The following is an 8932-nucleotide window of genomic DNA, read 5'->3' on the forward strand; positions in this document are numbered from 1 at the left end:
TTTTTGTCATCGGCCACCCTGTCGCCACCGCCAGTCACCTCGCCGGTTTTCCGACCGTCGACCACCATGGCCATGTGACTATGGCCCGCACCTCCTCCTTCCTCTTTCTTCTTCTTCTTCTTCTTCTTCTTCTTCTTCTTTTCTTCTTTCTTCTTCTTTGTTTTTTTGTATTATTTCTCTCCCTATTTTGGGACAATCTAGCGTTGGCTTTCCTCTTCTTTTTTTTCTACCTCCAGCCATCGTGGCCGCTGTCGTCGCCATGATCTTCGCCAGAGGCTGGACATCGTGTCGCCGCCGCTACCATTGCCGATCGCCAGAGCTGCATCCATTCTAATCAATCACAAGCCTCCCTTGTTTTGAGAAAGGAGAGAGTTTCCTCTCCTTTTTTTCTCTCTTATTTCTCTCTCTTCTCCATTTGTCTCTCTATTTATCTCTCTCTAGATGATATGGAGCTCGGGTCTTTACTTTGTGGACTCTAGATTGGCCCACATAGGAGATCCGGGACTGGCTTAGTTGTGACCATTCAACATTTGACTTTTACCTGGCCTTCGCTAGCATCCTGGTTGTTGTTGGATTCCACTAGATTTGGACATCCTTGATCGCTATAAGTTACCTATATTTTGATTTGATCTTTGACCGGATAGAATGAACTTGACTGGACCAATTGAATTGTTGGGCCTAACCACTTGATCAACCCTATCCTTTTTCATTCTTATCGAGCATGAAGCTCTGTTTCTCTTTATTTAGGTCTTAGTTGACTCCACTATGGAGGCTCTGAACTGCCTCGGTACCCGGACGATAAATCGGCACATTATCTTAACGTTGTCAGATCTCTGTGAAATTCGATCATCATTGATCTTCGTTGAGTCACTTAAATCATGTCTCATCTTGATCAGTTTCGTTCACCTCGTTCAGACCAACCCATGCAGTCTGGTACCGTTGCTTGATTGACATTGCCTTTCATTCATTCTAATTTGGTCCAGTCAAGATAATGATAAAATTAATAGTATTTTAATGATATTAAAACAGGTAAACCTGATCCGTCTAACTGAAGTAGGATTTTGAAGTGATGAGAGATAAACAACTAATGTTTCAAAGTATATTTTCTAATTTTTTTAAAAATAATAATTAGTTTATTAAATTTGATTATGATATATCATTTGTACATAGTTAAATGGGACAAGCATGTTATTATTTTGATAGTAATTAGTTTAAATTATGTTATGTGTTATATTGTAAAATTTGAAAAATATGATTGGGCAATTTATGAAATCTGTTATATATATATATATATATATATATATATATATATATATATATATATATATATATATATATATATATATATATATGTATTCTTAATACGACTATGATCTAACCCCACCGATAGAGATTATTCGTTGGCCCTGTCGATTTGTAATATGTGAGAAACTGGTTTCGACACCGTACCACCAATGATTAGAATAATGATATTTGGACACTATACCACCGGTGGTTAATAATAGTGAGTTATGTGGCTATAGCTTGTTATTGGGTTTCTGGTATTTCTTTATGAAAACAATAGTATACTTCGAAAAGAAATACCTGTATTACTCGAGATTTGATTTACTCTTCGCCAATATTTTGCTCTGTAACTTATTATTTGGCATGCTTAGACCCCACTTTGGAGTATTATATTGCTTACTGGGCTAGTGTATCTTATTATTATGTTTTCTCTATTTTTTTCAAATCCAGATGCATGATTGCTCAGGACTTGGAGAGTGTGCTAGATCTTTTGAAGATACTTTTAGTTATTAGAGTTTTAGTCAAACTAGTTAGAATATTTTATTTAATTTATGTTAATAGCTAGTAAATGTTGACTTATATCATTTTGAAACTATTGTAAAAATTATTTGAATAAGTTCTTGATTAAATAAATTTTTAAGAATTATTATTATTTTGATATGATCTGTAGTCTTGCATGCTTGTATGGTCCGCCATATAGGTATGCAACGTCTGTTACGCTCTAGATTCGGGGTGTGACATTATATGTACAAGCCTAGGCAAAGCCCATAAATATATGTACAAGCCTATGTACTAATAGAGGCCATTGTTATGTAACATAATTATTGCTGTGTTTCAAGCCTCGGTACTGTATAGAATTTGTTGGCATATGAATGAACAGATTAGTGGCATCTTACTGTAGACTGCATTTGGTTTTCAAAGGGATGCATGGTTTCTAAATAAATTGGATGACTGGTCATGGGGCTTCTCCAATTTTCCAGTTTTCACCATGCATATTGCATAGCAAATTTGAGGTAAGATGCCAAAACTAAATTCTTTAATGCTTTTGATAGGGATCATTTTACTGAGATCGAATATTTTATTTAATTAACTGAAATAAAAGAAAAGGAAAGAGCCTCTCCTTAGTATGTCCTCTAGATTTGGTGGTATATGCTTGAAATTATAAATAAAATATTTCTCCATATGGCCTCTTCCATAGATTGCTAGTCCATTTGCAACTTTGTTAGCTTCTCGAGAGACAAAATTGTAAGATGAAATATGTAAATCTGCCGATCATTGCGTAATAAATCATCTACTCTAACATGGGGATGGCTTGGCATATTGTGATCTTAACCAACCATGCATAGATTGTATTGTCTCCCATTCCATTAATCACATCAAACCTCTCTTGCTACATAGCATGAGGAGCTTTAGCATGATTAAGCAGCATGCTCCATCGTTAATTACTGAAAAATGTTCGCCAAGTTTGGTAAATGTGTGATATATGGTTATGTATTTATAACGTTTTCCAATAGATAATCAACCAATTGATTTGTTGGACATTGGAGCATGGATATTTGATGCTTAGAAGAGTGCTTTGGATCAGCAAGTTTCCAATTAGACTGGCAATCTCAAAAATTCAAATAAGAACACGATTGTTCCACGGGGTTGGCGTTAAGCTTTAGTCTCTGAGCGATGAATGCCAATCAATTGAGCCAGTCCATATGCAAATTAAGTTCTTGCCATATATATGACAACCTATATACAGGTAATTTTTGATGGCTAATAAATCAAAATTTTTGGCAGATATGAAACATAAATCAAGCATTGAAATGAATAAACTAATAGAACCATAACTCATGATAAGTGCACTGTGGGTAGGTTAATTTCGACTATTCACATAATTGGTTGGGGTTCACACATATATTCACATATTAAGTTGGATGAATTTTGTATGGAAACTAGAGATATTACCTCCATCATGCAGGTCATAAGCCCAGTCTGATGTTTTTTCATCAAAATTTCTCCAAGCGGAGAATAATACCAAGAGGTGAACTTGGAACGATTTCGAGAAATCATGCGCAGAAACTTCTTTGAAGCCACATAAAAGGAGTATTTGGAGTGGACATATACTCTTCTCTCACTTTCACAGGACACAAGCTTAACTTTTTTTGGATGGGTTTATTTCTAGATTGTCGTATAGAAACAAAGCAACAAAAACTGTTAAAAGTGATAATGAGAGGTACCAAAGGAGAGAAGTTTTCTATATTATTCATGTGGCATGAACGGCCGTATATATATAAAGAAAAGAAAATCAAATTCCACACAATATACATCAAGAATGAAAAATACATATTGTACAGGGTCATATTCCACATAATATGACAAAATCAAATCCTACACAATATCATCAAGAATGAAAAATATATATTGTATAGAATCAAATCAAATCTCACACAATAGTTGTAATAAAAACATTCTTCCTCACAAAAGTGAGAAATGAAAATAAAAGAGATGATGGTGTCAAGGCATTTTCTTTTGTGACAAGTTAGACATTTTTTAGTTTAATCCATCATTTTCTCACTGACAAAAACAATACTTGTTATCAAAGAACTCATTCTAGTGCTGATACGCGTTAGTGAGATCAAGGGCTTCTAGACTGACATGCAATCAAGCAGCCTCCCGTATATGGTTGGGCTTCCACATCCCTTCTTCAAGATGTTCGGCTTGGTTATACCATGTAGTGAAAATAAGCCGTGGACCAGACAGGCGGTGAGGCACTCTATTATAGAGATTTTGGGGGTAGGCGAGCAGGAGGGCACTTTGAGATACCTGAGGATTCCGATCTCTGGTCGGCGGCTGCGTGGTATGGATTGCTCTTTTCTGGAGTTTAGCATCAGGCACAGGTTGGAGGAATGATAGATGCATTCACTATCGATGATGGGTAGAATCACCCTAGTTCGGGCAGTCCTCTCCTCGATTCCTATTTATTTGTTATCCAACTCCCTCATTCCAGTGGGGGTTCTGAGGACTCTTGAGCAGTTCTTTAGGAACTTCATCTAGGAGAGGAGTGGAGGCAGAGGTGGTATCCACCTATTGGCATGGGAGGTGGTGTGTAAACTGACCAGGTTCGAAGGCTTGGGGGTGCAGTCTCTATTGGCAATGTGAGAGGCCCTAGCGGCTCGCCATGTTGCTAGATTTGTGATGGAGCCCGACAGTATATGATCTTCGTTGATGAGGGCCAAGTATGCTGTTTTGTTGCCTGGAGCGAGAACGGCCCGTCACCATTCATCAATGTGGAGGAAAATGTGTACCAGAGCCATGTTGGTCCTTCTGGAGATCAGATGGGCTATTGGTGATGGCCGGTCCATTGATGTGTTAGAGGATTGCTAGGTGACCTCATAGTCGATCAGCCGCTTGCCGACCATGGTGGACTCGGTGCGATTAGCTGGCTGTAGGGTTAGCGATTTGATGACTCTGATGAGGGACGTTGGAGGGATGGGTTGATTCGAGAGGTGCTTGGGGAGCAGCTGGTTGAGATGGTCCTGGCTCTCACGATTCCTGTTTGGGAGGAGTCCGACAGGTTAGTATGGGTGCCGTCGGGCCGCTCTCAGGTGCGTGCGGGGGATCTTCAGTCTCTGTTCAGTGGGGAGCCAACAGGCAGATCGAGGGAGAATGGATTTGGAGGATGCGGATTCACCCACAGGTGGCGTTTTTCATTTGAAGGTGGCCTGGGGTTGCCTACCTACCAGGAGTGTGCTAGCTCGGCGAGGTGTGCGGATCTCTCAGTGTTGTGAGGTGTGTACGGATAGCGAGGAGGCAATTGGGCATGTTCTTTTGCAGTGCCCCAAGGCCAGGGAGATATGGAGGAGGTCACTAGCCCCTCTTTCCTATTCGGTGGAGTCATCACAGGACCTGTTACATTTGCTGAAAGTTTCATTATGGAGTTCTAGTTTTGCTAAAGCAGAGATACTTAGAGCATACTTGGCTTACCATATTTAGTTGGACAAGAATGCGGGTCTGTTTGAGGGCAGGAGGTCATTTTTGAGGATGGTGGTGGATAGAGCTGTACTTCAAGCCAGGGAGGTTATTTCATGTGCAGCTTTGTTCTCTCCTGGGATGGTCGAGACATCTGGGATACTCTTTTCGCTGCTACAACGCTCAGGTTGCCCTTGTTTTTTGGGTGCCCCCATCCCTTGGCCATTTTAAGATAAACTTTGACAGTAGCATACCGATGGATGGGATGTCCGAAGGTGTGGGATTTGTGATTAGAGACCACTTTGGTAGGCTGGTTGCAGCCTGGGGACGTCGTACGATAGGACTTACTGCAGTTGGGGCAGAGCTGCGGGCAGCTTGGGAGGATATGTCCTATGCGAAGCGGGCTCTTGGTGCCGAGCGGGTGTACCTCAAGGAGGACTCATCGGTGGTGATCGATTGGATTCTGGGTGCGGACAGGTATGGAGATTGTCACCCTCTTATTCGTGAGACTCATAGGCTGGTTATGGAGTTGGATGAGTTTCAGGTGGCAAATGTGTTTCAGAAGGCGAACAGGGCAGCAGATTGGATCGCCTCCTATGTTGTGCGACATTCTAGAGAGATCCTTTGGACGTCCGTAGTAGATTTACCGCCCTCATTGTACTTTTTACTTTCTTGTGACTTGGCAGGATGTATTCACGTTAGAGCTATATGAATTGTTGTTTTCACCCAAAAAAAAAACAAAAAAGCCGTGGAATGTCGCACATAATTTTAGAGTTTTATGGTTGTAAGTTGTTGGCAGAGTCATGAGCAAGTGATTATTTATTGGATGTATTTTAATTTCCTACTTTAGTAGAAATTTTTTATCCTATTATCCATTGCACCAAAATTGCCGTCATCTTCACATGGCTTGTGACGAACCTATGTATGGCTTAATCAAGGATAGTAGTAGTAAAAGTGAAATTAGATCGGATACCAATATATCTATATCTATATTTATTTTATTTGACACATATGGATACATATATTAATTGGATGCAAAATTCATATTCATATTCGTTTTAAATAGATACAAATACAAATTGGATATTACGAGGATAGATATAAATATAGAGATAAGTCGGATAATTAAATTTTATGACTACGAAATCAAAGATATTATTAAGTGGATGTTTAATATGTTAATATAGTTATATATTTTTTTAAAAAATTCATTAGTCATATACGGGATTACAAATAGAATTAGATATTCGAATACAGATGGGATAATTATCTATCCATATCTAAATATGTTTGTCTTTGCTAAATATGGATATGGATATAGATATTAGTTAAATACTTCATTTTTTATTTATATCCAGATGGATTTGAATTTGAAAATGGAATAATATGGATATTATCTGACCCATTCTCACTCGTGTGTGCAGTAGGCTGGCCTTGATGGAGTACAAAACTTCAAGCGTTCTGCAGGCCCAAACAATGTTAGATTAGATCCAAGTAAACGTTCTAACATTCGGCCCAAAATAACCAACTAAATAAAAACAACACTTCGAAATCAGGTATAGGCTTTGTGATCATAGATTATAACTCTAGACTGATTGCAACTGGAGGGCGATATACCTTTGATATGACAGCTATAGGGAAAAAGCTTAGGGCAGCATGTGTAAACCCCAGACCAGATGGACCGACATGGACCAAAGCCAAAGGTCCATCTGGAAGTTTTGGAAGGAAGGAGGTGGAGGGCGGCAACTGTTGAGACGGTTATAATCACCTAACAGCCACGGTCCCCCACCCCTCTGAGGTTGATGGAGGGTTATAAAAACCCATGAAGTCCTGAGTACAGGACCCGATCGATTACACTCTCCCTACTCCTCACCTTCTTCCTTCTGTGCAAGAAATCGGATCGATAGTAGTGGCACCGGAGGAGGAGGGAGCTCATCACCATACTGCATCGCCGGAGCTAACACAGCAGCGCGCCGGAAAAGCTTCACCGCTCCCTGGAGATAGGTAAACCTGTAGCCTCCTTCCATTCGTGATTTAACTGTTGTTAGCCTAGATCTAATCTGTCTAGGAGGTAATTAACAGAGGAAGAAGGAAATAAAAGAAGAAGAAAGGGGGATGATCTAACCTGGGGATGGCCTTGAGCCGACTCCAGTTCGATCGACTGAGGTTACGGCCGGCTCATGCTGTAGATCTCCTCCCTCCATTCAAGCACAGATCTTCTTCCCTTGTTAATCAAACCCTAAATCTAGTAAACCTAAAATGCAAACGTACCGGCCGATCCATGGGAAGAGCCCTCGGCTGCAGTAAATCCGGTTCCTATGGGTGGAACCGGTTTGATTTTCGGTCGAAGATGACCGGAGAAGAAGAGCCGAAGGGGGATCTCCCTATTTTGCCCATGGACGCCGCCGGCTCGGGGCACCGTGGACGCCGTCAGGCTGACCACGGGTGTCGGCCGCGCGCTACGCGGGCACCACCGGCTTCGACCGGTTCCTCTACTGCTTGAGGGGTGCCCATGCCCCATCTCCTCCACCGGAGGTGGAGAAGGAGAGCGGCTAGTTGGGCTGCGGCTGCTGCAGGGTGGGCCGCCGCAGCCACCGCTGGTTGGCCGCAGCACCGCCGGCTTCGGGCCGACCTCCCTTCCGAGCGTCCCACGAGCCTCCTCGCTTCATGTGAGATGAGGATAAGAGGGGGAGGAGATCGGGACGAGAAGAAGAAAGAAGGAGAAGAAGGTGCGGGAAGGGAGGAGAATAGAAGAAAAAGAAAGAAAAAAAGAGAAAAGAAAAAGAAGAAAAGAAAAGGAAGAAAAGAAAAAAGAAAAAAAAAGAAGGAAAAGAAAAGAAGAAAGAAAATAAAATAAAAATTATTGTTGCCGAATTGGGTCTGATTCCGGCGGTGGACTTCATATGAACCGGGCTTTAAAGGCCCGAGGCTGGGCTGGGCCTGGGTCTGAGCCCAATATTCTTAAACCCAGAATTAACTAAACCAGTATGTAATTGATCCAGGCCTGAACCAGTAATTAGGTCAGATCTGAACCGGTATGTAATTGACCCAGGCCTAAACCAGTAATTGGGTCAAAACTGAACCAGTATGCAATTAACCCAGACCTGAACCAGGAACTTGGGTCAGACCTGAACCAAAAAATTGTTTAGACCAAAAATCAGACGTTGGATCAGACCCAAATTGAGGATTTGAAGAGACCTAAATCAGAAATTGAACCAGATTAGAGACCTAAGAATGAAATTGAGTCCTATAGATGGATTGTAAACTGGGCAATTAAGAAAAATTGTAATTAAATAAAGTTGAACGTGCAATTAACAAGTAATTTGATGATGTTGTTAGGTAATTGAAGAATTGGTACTCAAACCTAAGGTTGGTGGGCAAACTAAGGTAAGTAACCTGTCTTAATCTTATTATGGATCATGTAGCATGTTTTATAAGATAAAAAGTATTATTTATGCAATTGGAAATGTGTATATGAATTGTGGAAAAAGTAATCCTGATATAATCTTATGTTTTATTAAATACTTGTGACTACTCGATTATGAAATTGTATATGATTATTTATGTTTTTACAAAATTAGAATCAAGCATGTGTTAGCAAATGATTACATGATTTTGGATCATAATTATTATTATATTATATACACATGATTATGATGATGTAGAAAGATGCATAGAAAAATAAAATTTT

Source organism: Phoenix dactylifera, chromosome 1, assembly GCF_051530095.1.
Source record: "Phoenix dactylifera cultivar Ajwa chromosome 1, Ajwa_hap1_PhDact_Kaust_v1.1, whole genome shotgun sequence".
Classification (NCBI taxonomy): Eukaryota; Viridiplantae; Streptophyta; class Magnoliopsida; order Arecales; family Arecaceae; genus Phoenix; species Phoenix dactylifera.